Genomic DNA, 22,603 nt, shown 5'->3' with positions numbered 1-22,603 from the left:
CAAGGTCGCCTTCTCTCTGGTCGGTTCCATGACCAACTGTTCTAAGGCACAGTCATTTAGCGTATCTAGAAATTTGACCTCTTTGTCCTGACTTGAATGTGAATTTACCCAGTCTATGTGTGGGTAGTTGAAATCACCCATAATTACAGCCCTGCCTCTCCTTGATGCCTCCCTGATTTCCTCCTGCATCTCCCAGTCACTGTCGGCATTTTGATCCGGAGGGCGATAGCACGTCCCCAGTAGCACGATTCCTTTCCGGCCTTGTATAGTCACCCACAGGGTTTCTGTGGAGGACTCCAGTCCACTTAGGTTTTCTAACTTGTTAGATTCTATCCCTTCTCTAACATACAGTGCTACCCCTCCTCCAAGGCGCCCCTCCCTGTCCTTCCTATAGAGTTTATACCCAGGGATAACAGTGTCCCACCGGTTCTCACTGTTCCACCATGTTTCTGTTATGCCCACTATGTCTATTTCTGCGTTAGCAACCAAGCACTCCAGCAAACCCATCTTGGCTCGGAGGCTTCTGGCATTGGCATACAAGCACCTATACACTGAATCTCTCCCCTGATGTATGCTATTCTTTTGACTCTTTGACCTGCTGGCACAGTCTCCCGTCTGCTCTTTATGCAGTTCTGCTCCGTCCCCATCTGTTTTATTTGAATTCTTTGCAGCCTCACACTTTAAAGGATGGCTTTTGCCAAATGGGATACTGCCCAGCTCCCATTGCTGTTCCCCAGGTGTCATTTTAAAAGCTGTTCTGCAACCTTTTTGATTTTAAGTGCCAGCAGTCTGGTTCCATCTTGGTTCAAGTGCAGCCCGTCCCTTTTGTACAGGCCTTGCTTGCCCCAAAATGTGTCCCAGTGCCTAACAAATCTAAACCCCTCCTCCTGGCACCAACGTCTCATCCACGCATTGAAACCCCTCAGCTCTGCCTGTCTCACTGTACTTGCGCGTGGAACAGGTAGCATTTCTGAGAATGCTACCTTGGGGGTCCTGGATTTCAAAATGCTACCTATTAGCCTAAATTTGGCTTCCAGGACCTCCCGACTGCATTTCCCCACATCGTTGGTGCCAACGTGCACCACGACAGCTGTCTCTTCCCCAGCACTGCCTAGGAGCCTGTCTAGACGCTGCGTAATGTCCGCAACCTTCGCACCAGGTAGGCAAGTCACCGTGCGGTCAACACGCGGGTCACAAACCCATCTCTCTATCCCCCTAATGATCGAATCACCAACTACAAAGAGACCCCCACCCCCCAGAGGAGTATCCCCTGTGCGAGAGGATATGGACTCATCATCCACGGAAGGGGTCCCTTCTAAAGGAGCATTTCCCTCTTCCTCAGACCGATGTCGTCCTCGCCCAAGACCTTCATTCTCCCTGACAGCAGAGGAGCTACCAGCCCTGGAGTGGGATGTCTCTATCACATCCCTGAAGGTCTCATCCACATGCCTCTCTGTCTCCCTGAGCTTCTCCAGATCCGCCACCTTGGTCTCGAGGGAACAGATTTGTTCCCTGAGAGCCAGGAGCTCCTTGCACCGAGCACACACCCATGACTTCTGCCCATGGGGCAAATAGTCGTACATGTGGCACTCTGTGCAATACACTGGGAAGTGCTCCTTCCCCTGCTGACCTTCTATCTTCATACTGTTTTAGTTGGCTCTTTACAATATTTAGGGAGCTTATTGTCCGTTTATTAGGATAGGTCTCAGCTGTAATGGTCAGCTATTTAACTGTCCAAACAGCCTTTCCCAAGAATAGGAGGGATACGAGGGAGGTATAGTGAAATTGACTCTAAAATTGACATTCAGTATAGTGAAATTGACTCTAAAGATCATGCGACTTAAACACAAGCCTGCATACCTAGATTTAACATCCTTAGAAAGACGAATAAAAGGGAGTTCGTCTACCCCTGAACTATTAGGGTGGGCTTTCTGTTGTAAATATAAGGTAGAATCGTCTGGGCCTTTCCTCGCATTAAGGTCCTCCCCTATTACCACAAAAGCATCTGAAAAGGCAAAAAGGAGATCTACAATATAATTTTCCAATTCAGACCAAACCGCTCCAATCTAATATTAATGATCAACAATTTACAAGTAAATTGGATCAAGACAGCGATAGCGAATGGTGTAAGAGAAGGGAAGAGTCTCGAAGAGGCTCACAATGAGGTGGCAACAAGAACACCTAGTCCACCTTTACATCTACCATGGCCAACCCCTGGTGACGCTTTAAGTGTGTAACAAAAAAAGCCATCAAGTATTAGGTCATCCAATGTCAAAGTTTCTTGTAAAAGAATAATATCAAAGCGAGCAAGAAATTCCCTAAAAGAGGGGTCAGTTATAGAAGAATACCAGCCCAATATATTCCATGTTAGAAGCCCTATTTTATTTTGTCAGTCATTGCATAGCTGTCAATGGATCCTCTGCAGCTTGATCATCCTCCTTGAAGGTAATATTTGAATGGTAAATCTCATCAGATTTATTTGATGGGCCTAAAGGGGCAAAATCCATGTTATTATCAATCAGGGAGGTGATCACAGGTTGTGTTACAGCTAAGGAAATTCGCTTAGAGGGCTGAAACCCTCCCTGCATAGCACCATCATTCAGACTTCTATTGACAAGAGCATCTTTTAAATGAGACAATTGGGTTACAATATCCATTTGCTCATTAACCGGGAGCTTTCCAAAGCTTACAAATAAGGCTTCCTCTTCAGGCAAGAAGCCATCAGTTTGGCTATCAACCACCTTGTTAGATTGTACCTCAATTATTTGGAGCTCATTAACCAGGAGCTTCCCAGAGTTTGCAGGCAAGGCTTCCTCTTCAGGAAGAAAGCCATCCGTTAAACTATCAACCACCTTATTAGATTGTACCTTAGATATTTGAACATGAGGACCATTAATGTGCTTAATATTATAATCCTGGACAACTCTAGTCACTCACATTTTACAACTCTGAAACACACTTTGATAGCTTAACAGTTTAGAAACCATTGCCTTAGAAGAAAAGGTTACAATAGCCCAAGTGTAATAGTTAAAACTAGCCAACCCGCACAGAGCATCTGTGCACTCTTTGGGGCCGGCTGTTCCCCTCTCCCTCCTGCCCCACTCCTCCTCCCTCCCCCTCCCTCCCTTCTGCCCCACACTCTTGCCCCTCTTCCCCTCCCTCCCACCCCACTCTCTCTTGCCCTCCCTCCCTCTCCCACCCCTCTCTCTCACCCTCCTGCCCCAGTCTCTCCTGCCCTCCCTCACCCCACCCCTCTCTCCTGCCCTCCCCCTCTCCCCACCCCACCCTCTCTTGCTCTCCCTCCCCCCTACTTCTCTTTCCTGCCCTTCCCCTCTCCCCCCTGCCCCACTCCCTCTTGCCCTCCCCCACACACCCTCCCCCTCCCCCACTCTTTCCTCCCCCTGCATTTTTAAAGCTCTACTTACTGGGCTGCTGCCGCCGCTCCTCCTCCCGGGTGGCAAATAGGAAAGTCCTGCTGCCCGGTTCCCTCCCATCCCAGCCTCCCACGGGCTCCTGGCCTCGGCGGCCGGTCCCAGTGCTGCCTGGTTGAGAGCCGCCTCCGTGGCCGGGCCCAGCACCTCCGCGGCCTGGCCCGCCGCCCGGCTGAGTGCCCCCTTTGCGGCCGGGCCCACCATGCCAAGTGCCGCCTCCACGGCTTGCCGGGCCTGCTGCCGTCGCTTGCCAGTCTCTGCAGCCGGCCTCTTTGGGGCCGGTCACCTCTCCCCCCACCCCTACCTTCTGCCCCAGTATCCGGGCCCACCGCTGCCTCACCGCTGGGGCCGAGTACCGGTTCGGCGGCCCACCACTGGCCTCCACAGCCGCTGCTTGCCTCCTCCAGTGCCAGCCAGTCCCAGGGCCAGCAGGGTGGCCCGCTGCCGCCATTGGCCTGTGCCCCAGCCAATCAGATGGCTTGCCGGGATGCACATTCCATGGCACACCTAGGAGAAATATATATAGATACAGATATTGAATATCAAGGACATCATAGAAGGTAAGAAAAGTCAAGCCACGTGTTCTCATTAAGTGAATGAGATGCAGCTTTCGGTCACTCTGATGAAGCTGCCCTCGAGGCTTAGGAAAATAAACAAAAGCTGCTTTGTAAGGAATCAGCCGCAATTGGCACATGTTATCAGCTCCTGGAGTGATAGGGTTCGATGATTCAGATGGTAAAGATAACTGCCTCATAATATGAGGTTCTTGGAGGGTATCATCCCTCCTAGTTTTTGAACCTGAGTCCTCGGAAATTTCAGCTGGCTCCCCAGTAAAAGGCTCAGCCCCAGGAATTTGTTCCAAAGAAAGCTCAACTTTCCCTTTAGTAGCAGATTTCATCTTCTTCCTTTGATTCACCCGGTTCTTTCGGTTCTCGGCTCTATCTTTGGTGCCAGCCTGAGAGCTTTGTGGAGCATCTAAAATTTCAAAGAATCTATTAAAATTCATGTTTGTGCCCAATCAAGGTAAAGCAGAAGTCCTTGTATTTTTACTTTTACTTTTACTTTTAGTATTATGTTTATATTTATATTTATATTTATCTATATTTATGTTTATATTTTCCTTCTTCAATGAACCTTTTCCCTTCCACTTGGAAAGCTGGATAGGAGAATGTGTTATTCTTGTCTCATCTGAATGTAAGGAAATCGAAGATAAAATAAGCATAGATGGAGAGAGATCATCAGTTACTGCATCAGCCTTCTTAACAACAGTCAGTTGTAAAACTGCTTCAGTGAGTGTAGTTAACAAATTCTTACACTCCTCGAGAAATGCTCTAATCAGAGGGATTTCCATGGACCAGGTAGAAGCAAGTCTGTTAAGATGCTCCTGTTGCTTAATCATAATTTCCATAATGGCAAAATACCATTGGTTTTGATTACACGTAGAACCTCCATCACACATAGAACCTCCATTATGGGGTGCAAAAGAAATTTGAGGCGTTGTAACAGTATCTTTCCTAGTAGTATCTTTCCCCATACCAAAATTAATTGAGCTGGAAACTCTTGCTTCTGCGTTAGCAATTATCTCTTGAGCCAAATTGAGCCAATCTTCAATTATTTCTTGAGCCAATCTTCAATTATTTCTTGAGCCAAATTAGAGCATAAATTTTGCATCTCCTGAGTGGCCGGATAATCCAGGCAAAAAGGGCCAAGAGACCTGTCTGGATCAAGAATAATCCTGGTCTTTTCTGAAGCCATTTCTGGGGACAGCATTGCAATGTCCATAGATTTAACAGGAGGAAAGAAGTCGGTAATAGTAGCCTGTCTGTTCTTTTTCCGACTCTTTGTAAATTCTACTCCAGCATCAGCTGGCAAAATGCCCAGGGTACGATAAGCGGCTCTAGTACATACCATTTCTCAAAGAGATGGTAATAGTTTATTCTCCAAAAAAAGATAATTGCCAATTATCAAGATAAGTTACCAGCTTCATTGAAAATGAAACAGAAGCACTGACCATTAAAAGCATTAATGGAGGAAAAAAACCTTCAAGGCTTCAGGAATTAAATCCGCACAAACATAAATAACCAACCTTGCATCAACAATTGGAATTTAAAAACAAAAGTCAGTGTCCTAAGCATTTGGTCAGCTTATTCCATTAACTCTCACTAGCTTGTTTGAATTCATTTGTTTAAATTCATTATCTTCAGCAGGAGCTCAGATAGTTGCGTCTGTGCTCACCAACACTGGAACTTCCCCAGACAGCAGGCTTTACCACAGGATTAAAAGGGATGAAGTACTGTGAGTTATGGATATTTCGAATTTGCCTAAAACACACATGCAAAAAGTAGATTTGTTTTAACCTGGATTAAGCTCCAATGAGCAATGAAAAACCCAAATAATGTATGGGGTGCTTCCCGATAGCTCGCAGGGCCTTTGATTTAAAACTGGATGATATGTGAATGCACACTTACACCCCTGTTCTGTTCTGTGCCTGAATGTTGTTCACCCGAATCACCCCCGATTCGGTTGGGATTCGGATTAAATCCGAATCCGAATCTGAATTGATTCGGGTAAGAAAAATGGGTCCTGGGGCCAAAAGATTGGAGTGGGGTGGTAGTGCCCAATGGGTGTAGGCTACCACCCAAATTTCAGGGGGATTGGGCAAAGGGCTGATTTTTGGTGAATTTCTAAGTTTTAGTGTCTTTGGGGCAGCTAGGGGGCATAATGTGGGATCTGGGCCAAAATAGTTGGGTGGGGTGGTAGTGCCTAATGGGTGGAGGCCACCACCCCAATTGCAGAATGATTGGGCAAAGGGCTGATTTTTGGTGAATTTCTGAAGTTTACGCGTCTTTAAGGTTTCCCCCCATTAGGTAGAATGGGGGGTGTATCGCTTCACGTTGGGGGGAAAGGGGTGGCCTAGAGCGGTGTGGGGTTGGTGGTAGTGCCGGGTAGGGGCAAGGAAGCTACCTGAATTTTTTCAAAGGATTTGGGCAGAGGGCTGATTTTTGGTTAATTGTTGAAGTTCATGTCTTTAAGGTTCAGATTCTATGATAGCAAATTAGAGTGGATTCATGGTGTGTCATTGAAAATCTCATTTGCTATCATAGAATCTAAACCTTAAAGACATGAACTTCAACAATTAACCAAAAATCAGCCGTCTGCCCAAATCCTTTGAAAAAATTCAGGTAGCTTCCTTGCCCCTACCCGGCACTACCACCAACCCCACACCACTCTAGGCCACCCCTTTCCCCCCAACGTGAAGCGATACACCCCCCCCATTATACTTAATGGGGGGAAACCTTAAAGACGTGTAAACTTCAGAAATTCACCAAAAATCAGCCCTTTGCCCAATCCCTCTGCAATTGGGGTGGTAGCCTCCACCCATTAGGTACTACCACCCCACCCCACTATTTTGCCCCCAGCACCCGAAATTTGAGCAGACGTCACATCCAACCTTTTTGCATTGAAGTCAATGGGATGCAAAAAGGTGGGAAATTCAAATAGACGTCATAGCTCAAAATGGAGGGGAGAAAAGAAGGCAAAAAATGGAGGACCGAATCACCTGAATTTTCGGGCCCAAAATTCGGGTGATTCGGCTCATGCCCGAAATTTCTCGGATCTTTTCGTGGGTGATTCGGTTCGGCCCCGAATCACCCGAAATTCGTTGTTTTGGGCACAGATCATTCTGTGCCCGAAACGTTTTGCACATCCCTACCCCTTACAGGTTGTTGTAAGGGTTACATCAAGATAGTACACATGGAGGCCATTCAAATGACCTCATGCTTGGGAGGGCTGTGGGAAAGGCAGGAGCACACTTGCCTTCCCTGGCAGATGAGCAACAGCCATCTTTGCCTCCACTGTGCACCCACACAAGCAGCGGCGTGGCAGAAGCCAAAGCTGGGATCGGGAGGAGGAAGTCCTCCAACATCCCAGGGTGCTCTGCACTACCAGCACAGCAGCAGCTCTCATTAGAGCAGCTGCTGTGCTCAACACGGCCACTCCTTCCCCCTGGCGTCCCCAAAATGGTAGTGGGGCAGGGGGGATCCTTCTACCTGGCAGCAATCGCCCAAACCATTGCCTGCTGAGGTTGAACGAACCCACAGTTCATTCTAAGGTTTGTTCTACCTCGGTAAAACTCTGGGTAGAAGAACATGGTTGCCCTTGGCTGGAGCGGAGGGCTCTTGGTGCTCCAGAAGACACAACCTGATCATCTTACAAACATTAATTATACTTGCTATTAAGTACTGCTGCTCATTCTTACTCATTGTTCTGGCTTTCTTTCTGACTGATTAAATACTAAGTTTAAACCTTTCTTCCTCTGCACTCACCAGCAAGCATTGATTTACTACGATCACGGGTTAATTCTATTGGGTGTGATTAATTGGAGGAATTCATTAAATATAGTATAATTAAATTAAAAAATAAAGAAAAAAGGAAAAAAAATTATAATGAATTAGCATAGAATATAAGGGGCTGTTGGGGTATATATAGTTTAATAAAAGTTTATCTATAACAAAGCTAAAAAAAAAAGACAAACCAGAAAGGGAAAGAGATAATTTGGGGTATAAGAGATTATACGGATTTGCTTGAATTATATGGATTTGCTTGCGGGGTCACCACCCAAGGGGCAACATCAAAGGGGGTCGCCCCTTTGGGGAGCCACTTCTGGGAGCAACGAGGGCAAGGGCTCCCCCACCCCCATTCAGCATTTTTAGGGTTGGGGGGAGGGTGAGATAAGGCTTGGGTAAGATTTGTTTTTAAAGTTTTGGAGTCAGTCTGGAGATGGGCAGATGGGAGGGCATGTCCACTAGTCTCAGGGCGGCTAGTCCAGTGGTGATGGGGAGTAGAAGAAGTTATGCTGGCAGGTCAGCAGGCCATTACAGGGGAAGGGAAATCAGATACTTAATAGCTGTTTCCCCTTCTGGCTGCCCTGCAAGCTCTTTGACCTTGGTTCAAAGGTGACCCAAGTGCTAACTACCCACAGAACCTTGCCTTGCTCCTTTGTAACGCCAGGTCAGTCCAAAACAAATCTGAAGTAGTCTATGATTTGATCAGGGATGAAGGGGCTGCCCTTGTGTGTATCACAGAGACTTGGGCCAATTTGGGCCCAGCTTCTCCCTCCAGGGTACTCTGTAGAGGAGCAGGTAAGGAAGCGTGGGCGGGGAGATGGAGTAGCTGTGGTCTTTAAGGATAATATCTCCCTTACTAGGATCCCTATCAGAATGTCTGATCATATTGAGTGTGTGTACTTACGTTTGGGGACCAGGGATAGACTGGGACTTCTGTTGGTGTACCAATTGCCCCGCTGCCTAACAGAGTCCCTAACTGAACTCGCGGACTTGGTCTCGAGTTTGGCTTTGGAGTCCCCCAGGTGCTGGGGGATTTCAATATCCACTTTGGGACCAGGTTGTCTGGAGCAGCTCAGGAGTTCATAGTGGCCATGACAACTATGGACCTATCCCAAGTGGTCTCTGGACTGATGCATGTTGATGGTCACACACTTGATCTGATCTTTCATTCTGATCAGGGTGGTGTTCCATGGGTGGGGACTCTTGTGATTTCCCCATTGTTATGGACAGACCACCATCTGGTTAAAGTTGGACTCACTCTGCAGGGGTGAGGGGCGTATTAGAATAGCCCATCCAAAAAGGTTATTGGATCCAATAGGATTCCAAAAAGCCTTGGAAGGATTTAATGTTGGCCCTGCCGGCGATCCTGTTGATGCCCTGGTGGAGAACTGGAATAGTCAACTCACCAGGGCAGTAGACATGATCGCTCCTAAGCGTCCTCTCCGACCCACTTCAAAAATGGCTCCTTGGTATACGGAAGATCTGCGGGAGCTGAAGCAGTAATGTAGATGACTGGAGTGCAAGTGGAGGAAGACTCGACTTGAATCCAACAGATTATGACATAGAGTGCATTTAAAGATCTATGCTCTGGCTATATGTGCAGCAAAGAAGCGTTTCTTTTCTGCCCATATTGCCTCCGCAAGCTCTCATCCAGAGGAGCTATTCAGGGTTGTGAGCGGGCTAGTAGGCCCCCTACTCCCTTGAATCAGAATTTGGAGCCATCAGTTGCCTTCTGTGATGCTTTTAATGAGTTTTTTGTGGACAAAATCTCTTGTATTCGGGTCGACCTAGATTTAGACTCCACAGTTACCACAGTGTCAGATGCAGAGGTATCAAGCAACTCCTCTTGTGTGGTTAGACTGGATCAATTTCAGCTTGTGACTCCTGAGGATGTGGACAAGCTGCTTGGAACAGTGCATCCTACCACCTGACTGCTGATCCCTGCTCAACATGGCTTATACTATCTGGCAAGGGTGTATGTTGTGGAGAGCCTGGTGGCAATTATAAATACCTCTCTGAGGGAGGGCAGGATGCCTCCTTGTTTAAAGGAGACAATTTATTAGACCTATTCTTAAGAAGCCTGCCTTGGACCCCTCAGAGTTTAATAGCTACAGGCCTGTCTCCAACCTTCCATGGTTGGGCAAGGTGATTGAGAGGGTAGTGGCCTCCCAGCTCCAGGTGGTCTTGGAAGAAACTGATTATCTAGACCCATTTCAAACTGGTTTTCGGACAGGCTATGGGGTGAAGACTGCCTTGGTTGGCCTGACGGATGATCTCCAATTGAGGAAAACCAATTGACAGAGGAAGTGTGACTCTGTTGGCCCTTTTAGATCTCTCAGCAGCTTTCAATACTATCGACCATAGTATCCTTCTGGAATGTCTGGGGGAGTTGGGGGTGGGAGGCACTGCTTTGCAGTGGTTCCACTCCTACCTTTCTAGCAGATTCCAGATGGTGTCACTTGGAGACTGTTGCTTTTCAAAATCTGAGCTTTTATATGGGGTCCCTCAGGGTTCCATACTGTCTCCAATGCTTTTTAATATCTACATGAAACCGTTGGGAGAAATTATCCAGCGATTTGGTGCTGGGTGCTATCAGTACGCTGATGATACCCAAATCTATTTCTCCATGTCAACCTCATCAGGAGAAGGCATATCCTCCCTGAATGCCTGCTTGGAAGCAGTAATGGGCTGGATGAGGGATAACAAACAGAGACTGAATCCAGACAAGATGGAAGTACTTATTGTTCGGGGTCGTCACTCAGGAAGCGATGTTGATCTACCTGTTCTAGATGGGGTCACACTTCCTCAGAAGGAACAGGTATGCAGTCTGGGAGTGCTTCTGGATCCACACTTTTCCCTGGTTCCCCAGGTTTCAGCAGTGGCCAGAAGTGCTTTCTATCAGCTTCGGTTGATAAGCCAGCTGCGTCCGTTTCTTGAGGTTCATGATCTTAGAACAGTAGTACATTTGCTGGTAACCTCCAGACTTGATTACTGCAATGTGCTCTATGTAGGGCTGCCTTTGTACATACTCCGGAAACTACAATTAGTACAAAATGCGGAAGCCAGGTTGGTCTCTGGGTCATCTTGAAGAGACCATATTACTCCTGTATTACAGGAGTTGCACTGGCTGCCAGTAAGATTCCAGGCAAAATACAAAGTGCTGGTTATAACCTATAAAGCCCTAAACAGCTTAGGCCCACGGTACTTAAGAGAGCGTCTTCTTCTGCACAATCCCCATCGTCCACTGCGTACATCAGGGGAGGCTCGTCTGTGGCTACCTTCATGTCACTTGGTGGCCACCCAGGGATGAGCCTTCTCTGTTGTTGCCCTGAGACTTTGGAACGCACTTCCTATGGGAATAAGAGTCTCTCCGTCTCTAGTAGCTTTTAAAAAGTATTTGAAGACTCATTTTTTTACCCACGCTTTTACCATTTTAAATTTTAGACTGTTTATTGATTTGTTTTAAATTGTTTTTAGAATTGTAATTGATTTTAATGTTTTGTTTATTGCTTTGTTGTGAACCGCCCTGAAACCCTGGTTTGGGGCGGTATATAAATACGTTAAACAAACAAACAAACCTCAGCATTTTAGGGTTGTGCGTGTTGTTTTTTTTCTGTTTTGTTTTTGGCCCAAATTGGAAACACCCCCATTTTGTTCTTTGTTCGAAATCAGCCAATCCGAAACACCCCAATTTTGTTCTTTGTTCAAAATTGCAAAATCCGAATCCGAAACGTTTTGGATTTTAAAAAATGGCCTCGGGGGAAAACTAGTGGGTGGGGGTGGTAGTGCCCAATGGGTGGAAACCACCACCCAAATTTCAGAGGAATTGGGCAAAGGGCTGATTTTGGGTGAATTTTTGAAGTATAGGATTTTTCCCATAGGGAAGAATGGAGGTTTCAGCAAAAGTATAGCTTCATGTTGGGGGGAAAGGGATGGCCCAGAGCAGAGTAGGATGTGTGGTAGTGCCCAGTGGGGGCAAGGAATGTGCTAGAATTATTTCATAGGAATTGGGCAAAAGGCTGATTTTTTAAAGATGTAATGGAGTTTGTGCATCTGTAAAGTTCTTCCCCATAGGAAATGATGGACCTCCATAATTCCTGCCCCATAACTGCACTTGTGGGGCACCAGGGTGGCCCAGAGCGAGTGGTGGTGTAGAGCACATAGAGTGCCAACCACCCCCATGGGTTGCTAACCCATGGGATACTGGGTTCTGTTGTTTCTGAGATGTTTTGAGTGTAGATCCAGATTCTCTGGTTGCATATGAGAGTGGATTCATGGTTTGTCATTGAAAATCTCATATGCTACCAGAGAATCTACACCCAGAATACCTCAGAAACAACAGAACCCAGCACCCTATGGGTTAGCAACCCATGGAGGTGGTTGGCACCCTATGTACACTACACCACCACTCGCTCCCGGCCACCCCAGTGCCCCCCTGATGGAGTTATGGGTCTGCTGAAACCTCCATTATTCCCTGGGGGGGGGACCTTAAAGAAGCGTAAACTTCAACAATTCCCAAGAAATCAGCCCTTTTCCCAATTCCTTTGGAATCTGGGTTGTGGCAGGCACCCCTTGCCCCTCTGTTTTGCCCCTCAGGCCCCCTTTTTGCCTCAAATCTGCCCCAAAGACATGTCAATTATTTAAAAATCACCCCTTTCCCCAATTCCTTTGGAATCTGGGTGGCAGCAGGCACCCATTGGGACACTACCACCTGAACCACTCTTCTGCCCCCAAAGCCCCATTTCTGCCCTGAATCTACCCCAAATAACATCAACATCACACATCAACAACAGCAGAGCTTTGCAAAGAACCAGGCAGATTTCCAAAGGTCTTGCACATCCACATCCTACCCCCACCCCCGCCTGAAATGCAATTGATCTACACACAACAGTGTGAAGCAACAACAATGAAATGCACACTGCCCCACTGGCTAATGAGGGTAAAATTTACCCTTAAATTTGCTTAAAAGGAATAAGGAGGCAATTGCCAGCAGATCAGCTCATGCTTTCGCTGGCCAGTCTGGGGCTGGAAGGGCTGGAAATTCAAACAGATGTCAAAACTCAAAATGGAGACTGAAGGAGAAAGACTTTTTGCAATTGCAAAACGGAGTTCCAAAACAGCCGAAACAACAAAACATTTTGTATCTGAAACAGGGACGTTTTGTTTTGGCTACAACATTTTCTGTTTTGAGCATTGGGTGTTTTGTTTTGGCTACAAAACAGCCAAAATGGCCTGTTTTGTGCACAAAACGTTTTGTATCCAAAACAAAACACACATCCCATTATGGTGCATTATGCTGCACCAAGCATAAATGCACCAGCATTTATGCTTGGTGCAGTATGCTTCATTCAAAAATGCTGTGAGTCTGTTCTCAGGGTGTGGGGGCCTTCATGGCAAAATGTAATATTAAATCAGCCTTTCGGCTTTTGCCAATTCATCCAGCTGACTTTGACCCCTTGGGATTTTCATTTGAGAGTGCCTTTTATATGGACCACACACTGCCGATGGGGTGCTCTATTTCTTGTTCGGCATTTGAGCACTTCAGCTCCTTTTGGGAGTGGGCACTACACGATTGCACAGGTTTAAGATCAGTGGTGCATTTTCTTGGTGATTTTTTCTTTTTTCTGGTCCTGGCTCCTCTTTAATCTGTGAAAACCTTACGACTTCCTTCCATGGATTGACTCAGGAGCCAGGGGTTCCCTTAGCTGATGAAAAAACTGAAGGTCCGGCCATTTGACTGACCTTTTTTGGGTATTGAAATTGACACTGTTGCCCAATGCTGCTGCCTGCCAGCTGATAAGTTCTTAGCTTTGGGACAGCTCTTGGGTAGGTTACTGGAAGTTAAAAAGATTACTTTGAAGGAGATGCAGAGCATCATTGGTCATTTGAACTTTATGTGTTGGGTAATTGCACCTGGAAGGGCTTTCCTGAGGCATTTATGTGATGTGACTAGTGCCCCTCATCACCACATTTGGATAACTCATGAGGTTCGGGAGGATGCCAGACTTTGGTCCGAAATCTTTTCAGACTTTAATGGCATTTCTCTTTGGTGTTCTAAATGTTTATTGGAGGATGAGCTGCAGTGCATTCCAATGCAGCTGTGAGACAAGGTTTTGGTATATTTTTCAGGAATATTTTCAGGAATTTTCACTATTTTCAGGAATAGTGTTCAGCCAGATGGCCAACCAATTGGGTTACATGAGGTGTTACCCGTGATTTGACATTCCTGGAATTCTTCCCCATTCTTGTTGCTGTACATGTATGGGTTTGCAAGTTTGCAAATCATACTGTACAGTTCTGGTGTGCCAATTTGTCTACCATACACATGATCAATTCTGGGACCTCTTGTAATTCTCGGGTAATGAGCCTTGTTAGGCATTTTACTTTGCAGTGCTTGCGGCATAATATTTTGTTCATTGTTTGACATGTTCTGGGTTTGGATAATAGTATTGCATTGCCTCAGATGCAATAGGAGCATTTTTTGGACTCTCGTACCAATGGCCAAGGAAACCCCTGAAATCTTTGCGGTTGAGTTGTGACACCTTGGGAGGTAGAGGATGAACAAGCTATCCACCTTTCCTTGGCCCCTAATACCTGGAAACTTTATGCTGCGGCTGTGTGTGAGTTCTGTGAGTTTAGGAATTCATCTGGTTTAGATGAAGTTTGGCCTATTCCAGTGGAGCATGTGTTAAGCTATTGCATTCACCTGCACAGCCAGGGTTTGGTGCCAAGGTCAATTGGCAGCAGGTTGGCGGCTCTCGCCTTCCAGTCTAAGAAGAACAGGTTTACAGATTCCACAACTGACTTTAGGGTGTGCCACACTTTAGAGGGTTGGGCAAGGGAATCTCCCACTCACCCTGATTTTCAGGTGCCAATTTCCACCTCCATATTGGTTAAGATACTAACTCACATTAATTCTATATGTTTTTTGAATTTCAAGGTATTATTATTCTGGGCGGCCATTCTTGTGGCCTTTTTGGGGGCCCTGTGGCATTAGTGAGTGGATACTGTTTAGAAGAAATGCTAGCTGGTTCTGTTTTTCAGTTTTGCAGCCATCATCTCCAGTCTGGGTGCTCATCCTTGGGCACAGTTACATGTTTTGGGCCAGTCGCTGGGCTCATCAGACTGGTATTGGCACCCAGTTATGTTTTGCTGGTGTGGCTGAAGTGGACTGGCTTGGACATCGTGGGATGATATGGAGCCTCTTCCTACCCATTCTGGATGAGTATATTGCCAAGCATGGAGTTCCCTACCTATTAGTGATGCATTTGGGTGGGAATGATATCAGACTGCCCTTGTGGCAAGGCCTTAATTCTGCAAGCAATTAATGATTTTCAATGTTTTAACTGCCCATTTTCTGGATATGTTTCTTGCTTGGTCTTGCATGATTCTTCACTTACGTTGGTGTGGTTGGGGTGGAATTCAATGTTTCAATCGTGCCCGGTTAACCAGGAGGTTGGTCGGGTGATGGTGGCTATGGGAGGCCATGTGCTTTTGCATCCTGGCATTTGGGCCCAAATTGTTTCCCCCAATTAGACAGATGGACTCCGTTACCCCATCTGTCTAATTGGGGAAAACAATTTATTCCTGCAACAAGGTTTTAGTGAAATTTTAGATGGGTGGTGTAAGCAGGGCTAAACAGGTTTGCTCTGCTTTTGTGGCAGGTGAGTGCGGGTTGGGGTAGGTTGTCTTGTTTGGTGTCTTACTGGAGGACCATTTAAGGTGAGTAGGAAAGCCGAGGAACATACCTTGCAGGTATTGTGGCCCCTGGGCTGGGATCTGCCTCTGATTGGAGGCTGTCTGGCACCCACCACTTTTCCTGCCTAGGTGGGGAGGGGGCTGGTTGGCCTCCTCTCAGTGGGGTTAAAGCCTTGCGGTTGTGGTGATGTCTCGACTTGGAATCAACACCCAGTCCTTCACTCTGTGGTGGGTAATCCTCCTTATGAAGTTGACCCACAGAGGGGATAAAGTAAGTAAAGTGTGCCATCGCGTCAATTTCAACTCCTGGCACCCACAGAACCCTGTGGTTTTCTTTAGTAGTATACAGGAGGGGTTTACCATTGCCTTCTCCCGTGCAGTATGAGATGATGCCTTTCAGTATCTTCCTATATCGCTGCTGCCCAATATAGTACCAGCAGGGATTCGGACCGGCAACCTTCTGCTTGTTAGTCAAGCATTTCCCCCTGTGCCACTTAAGGTGACACAAAGGGGATACCCGCACTCTAATTGTAAATTCATCCTTGCAGGTGATTATAATTTAATTAATAAAAGTGGCCCTAGTTCATCCAAGCACACGTGTCTTGTCGCTATTGGGCCTGGGCGTGCAAGTGTAGCATTCCATTCCATTATTAGAGGAAGCAGTTAGAAAATGTCACATAGGTCAGCATGAGGAGATTGCCCATAGATAAGGCTAGGGACAGGCAATATATGGCCCACAAGCCAAATGTGCTCCAGATATAGTCTGTGATATTAATGGAGGAAAGTCAGAGGTAGGTGGGACCAAACAGAGGCAAACCAGTGCTGTATGTAATGTGGCTGGCTTTCACTTTGGATTACCATACAGTGCTGTATGGTAATGTGGTTTGCTTTCACTTTGCTGCTGCTATCAGTTTTGTAATACTAGTACAGGGCTTTCCCCACCTTCACTGTGGAGAAGTAAAGTTAGACATGAGTTAGACTCTTAAGTCAGAATATTTGACTTTGCAATTTCTGCCTGATGTTGAGTCCAGCCTCACTGCAGGCCTGTTACAGGCAGACAGCCTGAACCCCATATTTTTCTCTCGCAGGATCCCACCCCCACTTATGTCCATGATCTGGCTCCCAGACTCAGGAATGCGATCAGTACCACTGATTTGACATTCCTGGTGCCTTAGATATCACACAAGAATTGGAATGGGTCAGGAAAGACCAAAGCCATGCAACAGAGCCTGAAGGAATGGCCAGCTGCATAACAAGGCTGAGGACTGATACTGTATAAATTGATAAGCACATCTGTACTGAGCTTCCCAGCTTGGAGGAATTTTCAGAGACTGGAACAATAAGAGCTGTTGGGAGAAGTCTCAAGGTTACACACGGATTTTTGCAAGAGTAAAAAACCCTCACATTCTTGAATATGTGTGAGAATCACTGCCCAGTAGCAACGAAACTCAAAGAAGGGAGCTACATGCCTATATGTTGTACTTTTCTGAACAGAGGAAAGAAGCCTCATCAGTTTCAAGCCAATTATGCTTTTGTTGTGGAGAAGGGTTGTTTCCTGCATGGATGCATTCCTGACCTTTTATTGAGGCAGGAGACCTCCCCGCCCCGCCACACACACACCCTGTGTATGATTCCTGTGTATGTACCAGCTTGCACAATATGCGTTTCCCCCAATCCCCTTGGAAAGTTTCATAGAGAATTAGGCTAGTCTCATGGCTGCACAGTAGCGGGCTAAGGGAGGCGAGCCCAGTTCTGGGCGGTCATGTGCTGCAATGGGAGCTGCACAGCTCCCAGCAACAAACCTAAAATACCCCTCCCCTTAAATGACATTAGCAGAGCAAGTGTGGCGACTCATGAGGAGACCCCTGACCAGGAGGCTCCAACAAGCCTCCTGGCATCCGGAGTCTCCTCACGATGACCTGCACATTTGCATGGGGCATCCTGGAACTTCTGGGGGCCGGGGGCCTTACTGCCCGTGTGGAGAGCCTCTCTGTGTTCAGCTGGCTGTGGTTTAATGTCCTGGTAGCCTTAAGCCTAAGCTGCCTTTCCACTGCACAAGAAGCCTCACTGACTTGGTCCCTTTCCTGCAACTTCCCCTGATGAGGCTCTCCTGAAGTGGGTCAGTGTGAGTTTTACACTCTCATTCCTGAACTGCTCAGAAGCCTTGGGGTCACTTCCATAACCCAAAGGAACAGCCTGTCCACCTCCTTCCACCTGAAGGACAACAACACCCTTGCAATCAATGCCCACCAGCTACACAGAAACTTAGGATAGGCATATTGATTATGATTCTATTTCTTCACTTTGTCTATCACCCCCTGTGTGTCTCCCCTATCCTTCATGCTAGGATGCTCTCTAGCTTGTATTACTTAGGGGCTAAATGCTCTGCTTAAGGTCCAGCATATAGGGATGTGCACAAAACTGGTTCGCCCAGTTCGGTTCGGATCTGAACCGGGTCCGAACCAGGAGGGGGTGGTTTGGTTTTGGTTTTGTTCGAACCACCCCCTGGTTCGGTTCGGATACAAACTGGTTCAGATGCCCCCAAATTTGTAGGATGGTAGCTGGCACCCAGGGGTACCTGTCACCCAAACCCCAAAGCAATCGGACACTCGTACGATTTTTAATGAATTTTTGAAAAATATTTTTATTTTTTTCTCATAGGATTTAATGGGACTAGAACCAGGCCATTATTCCTTATTGTGGAGCACCCATGGATGCCAACAACCATCCAAACCCTGAAGCAATCAGACACCCCTATGATTTTTTATGAATATTTGAAATATTTTTAATTATTTTTCTCATAGAGTATAATGGGACCTGAACCAGTCCATATCCCCTATTGTGGAGCACCTATGGGCACAAAAGCAGGGTGGGTGGTAGACAGACAGGGGTGCCTACCACCCAAAAAATCCCAAGGCAATTGGACACTCCTCTGATTAATGGTGAATTGTTAAAGTATTTTTGAATTCCTCATAGAGAATAATTAGGATTGCAGCAAATGTATAGCTTCACATCGGGGGGAAAGGGGTGTCGTAGAGTGGAGTGTGGTGGCTGGTAGTTCCTAGGGTGGGCAAGGAAGCTATCAGAATTACTTGAAAGGAATTGGGCAAAGGGGTGATTTTTAAGTGATTTTTGAAGTTTATGCGTCTTTAAGGTTTTTCTCCATAAAAAAGCATGGAGGTGTCAGCAAATGTATAGCTTCACGTCGGGGGCAAAGGGGTGGCCTAGAGCAGTGTGGGGTTGGTGGTAGTGCCAGGTAGGGGCAAGGAAGCTACCTGAATTTTTTCAAAGGATTTTGGCAGAGGGCTGATTTTTGGTTAATTGTTGAAGTTTACGCGTCTTTAAGGTTTTTCCTCATAATAAGTTATAATGGAGGTTTCAGCAGCCCCATAAGTGCACTTGGGGGGTGCTGGGGTGGCCCAGAGCGAGTGGTGGTGTAGTGCACATAGGGTGCCAACCACCCCCATGGGTTTCTAACCCATGGGGTACAGGGTTCTGTTGTTTCTGAGGTATTGAGTGTGGATTCTATGATAGCATATTAGAGTGGATTCATGGTGTCTCATTGAAAATCTCATTTGCAGCCCGAACCTGATGACTGGTTCGGTTCGGATCCAAACCGCTGAACCGCCCCAGTTTGGATCCGAACCAGTTTGGATCCGAACCGGTTCGCACATCCCTATATTGTAGTTACCTGCTTCTTCCCAGCTGCCCAAGAGCTTGTCAACCACCACTTTAATCTCATGTGCTTCTGTTCTTTAATGAACTTAATCTCTGTTTTTCAAAAAAAAACTTGTCTTGACTCCACTATTCCCCTTTTCAGTGACTCAGCCTTTACCAATGATCAGCTTTTCGGCTTCCTCACAAATCAACATTGCTGCAGATACATTTGCACCCAATTTGAGCTAATTCCTCCACATACCATAGTCACAGAGCATGATAATGACTACGCATCTAAATGTGTTGCCCATGTGTTCTTAACATGAGTGATTTTCCATGGGAAAACATCCATGTGGGCAAGACATGGGGTAATTGTGCACTCAGTGTTTATCCCACCCCCCATTGGCTCTCATGAGTCTGTGTATTAAGTTACATATACTGTGTGTGTGTGTGTGTGTGTGTGTGTGTGTGTGTGTGTGTGTGTATCCCATAGAAATCCCATCTCCTTCCCCTTTGAGTGGCCATAGGACCAGCGCTCCTGTAACAAAGTTGTAGGCAATCAAAGTGTAGTCTGTTATAAACAGAGAGGTCATTCACACAAGCAAAAACTGTGTCCTACCCAGGTTTGGGAGTTGTGTGTGCTCCAAATTTTCCGTTGTGTGGAAGCAAGGTAAGATGAAAACCGGGTAGCTTTTCCTCCTACCTTGCTTCCATACAATCACTTCTACCCAGGTTTTCCTCCTCTTGATCGTAAAACAAAAACAGGGAAGGAAACATCGGGGTTTTGGGGGGGAGAGAGACCCCGGGGCCATTACAGAAATCCTCCATTATAAATTTAAGCTCCAGGAATTTCTCCTCGCAGGAATTGAATGTACTATCTTTAGGCTTAAATTTTATATCTCGACCCTCTTATAAACCATTTCAGACCTGAATTGATTTATATAAACTTATATTAGGTTGTTGAAATTAAGATCTTATTTTGAACTAGGTGAGGAATATCAGATAGAACCATTCAAAACTCCTTCTTCATTTGTCCCCATTGTAGATAACCCTGCCATTATGACATTTCATAATGTTGTGGAAAGGGATATAGAATTGTTGGAAAGTAGAGGTAAACATAGATCTAAAGGTCCCCCCAATCTTACAAATAATGAAAGATTCTTACTGCAGAAATTAGCAGATGATCCCAATATAGTTATCAAATGGGCAGACAAGGGGGGAGCCCTAGTCATCATGAATACAAGTGATTATATTCAAGAAATAGAAAGACAACTAGCTGATGGAGAAAGTTATGCCCCTATTCAAAAAGATCCTACTGATGATATCATACGGATTATTAAAATAGTTGTCGATGAAGCAATGATCTTTGATATACTATCCAACAGAGAAGCCTCTTTCCTGATTAATAAATATCCTTGTATCCCTGTTATATATATTTTGCCTAAAGTTCATAAAGGTCTCCCTCCCCCGGGTAGACCCATCATCAGTGGATCAGCCTGTCCCCTTTAGCTACATTTGTGGACTACTATCTTAAACCATTTGTAGAAAAGACATCTACGTACATTAAGGATACAGGGGATTTTATTCAAAAGGTGGAGGGTATTCATATTCCTCCTAATTCAATTTTGATGACCTTGGATGTTAAATCCCTCTAGACCTATATCCCTCTTGATGAAGCGAAGGTTGTAATTGAGAACATTTTGGAATCTCGCACTATGAAGCATCCCTCTACATTTTTTTCTTTTAGAACTGATTGACCTTATTTTTGAAAATAATTATTTTAAATTTCGTCAGCAATTTTATTTATAGATCAAAGGGGTTGCCATGGGTTCTCCAGTAGCCCCAGACATTGCAATTTATGAACTCTTTGGAGGTGAAGTATTATTTGAATCCCCAATTTAACCTCCCCCCCATATCTTTACGTTTTGGAGATTTATAGATGATATTTTTTTTATTTATGCTAACCCAGATAATGTTGGGGAGTTTTTGCAATGGATGAACACAGTACATCCTCATATTCAATTTCCGGGCCAATGGCATCAAAATGAGCTACCTTTTTTGGACACGAAGGTCCGAGTTAATTCTTCAGGGAGTCTTTCTTTTGATGTATATAAGAAACCGACTGATAGGAGGAGTTATCTTCATTATTCCTCCTGGCATCCTAGGCAAATAAATGATAGTATACCCTATAGCCAATTGCTTAGGATTAAGTGCCTTGCAACAGTCTATGGATTTTGAAAAGGAAGCTAACATTATGTTGACCCAGTTCAAATGTAGGGGTTATCCACAGAGAACACTATACAAAGCAATCAGGAAAGCTAGATCTATGAATAGATCATAATTGTTTATCCATTCTGAAAGATCTTCAATGCGTCGCTTGACCTGGTCCCTTGAGTTTTCTACTCTGAGGTACCAGGTCAAGAATATTATACGCTGTCATTGGCATCTAGTTAAAGACATCCCTGGTTGTGATATACCACCTTGTATAGCTTTTCGCAAAAATTCTCTTGCAAAAAGAAGCAGAATACAGATATAGGTTTAGATCAATGGAAAGTGGAGGTTTAAATACTCACCTGGACTTATCTTGCTTTTTGTAGGTTTTGTTTTATGAACATATTTTGACAGTTAGTCCATATCTGCTATTACAGGGGGTGTTTGCATCTGTTTTGGTAGTTTATGATTGTATTCAGAGGCAGGTTGATTATTCTGGGTATGGATGATATGAATGTGAAGCTTGTCTTCATTTAGATCATCTGATTGTGTTTGTTGTTTTATTACAGGAACTGTAGTTTTGGGAGGAGAGATATTTCTCCTTGTGAGTAAATTTACATCTTGAGTGATGTTTGGTGCTATATGGATGATTGGGAGGTAGCCTTATTTAAAATAATTATTTATAATCCTTATTTGGATATTATTGAAAAATCTTTATTTGGGAGTTAGCCTTATTTAAAATAATTTTTTAAAATCTTTATTTGGATAGTATGTTTGGAAATGAATGTTTATATGAATTTGTATACATTTGAGTTTTTTTCTCTCACAGGAGATATATTTCTTCTTGTGAGTCGATTAATGTTTTGAATGCTGTTTGGCACCAACATGAAGTAGTGTCACTTAGACCTTGACATGAGGCAGCATTTCAATTTGGCAGTGTACCTGGAAGATAGTGTTTGTATGAGTTTGTATAAACTTGGTTTTTTCTTGTAAGTAATTTTTCTTGTGAGTAAATTAGTACTCATCTGGTATGCATTAGAACCAGGATGACTATGCATAATTAAATCTCCATCTGGCAATACATTAGAGCCAGTATGACTATGCATTATCAAGCCTTATGGGTAATTGAATAAGGTATATGTATGGAGCCTATTCAGTAGGAATGCAACAGAGATAAAATTCACGACTTTTAAGGAAATCCTATAGTTCTTTATAGATAAGATATATTTTCGTGATGCCTTAGCATGTGGTTTTTGGTTT

General features: G+C 45.2%; 1 long non-coding RNA gene across 1 annotated transcript in view; it reads left to right on the top strand.

The window, feature by feature from the left end:
• The window catches only part of LOC128343261 (uncharacterized), a 101,837-nt gene that overhangs the window by 78,122 nt on the left and 1,112 nt on the right, over positions 1 to 22,603 (top strand). The window lies entirely within an intron of this gene.

Source organism: Hemicordylus capensis, chromosome 2, assembly GCF_027244095.1.
Source record: "Hemicordylus capensis ecotype Gifberg chromosome 2, rHemCap1.1.pri, whole genome shotgun sequence".
Taxonomy (NCBI): Eukaryota; Metazoa; Chordata; class Lepidosauria; order Squamata; family Cordylidae; genus Hemicordylus; species Hemicordylus capensis.
The sequence above is the reverse complement of the archived record's forward strand: the minus strand, read 5'-3'. Positions and strand labels throughout refer to the sequence as shown.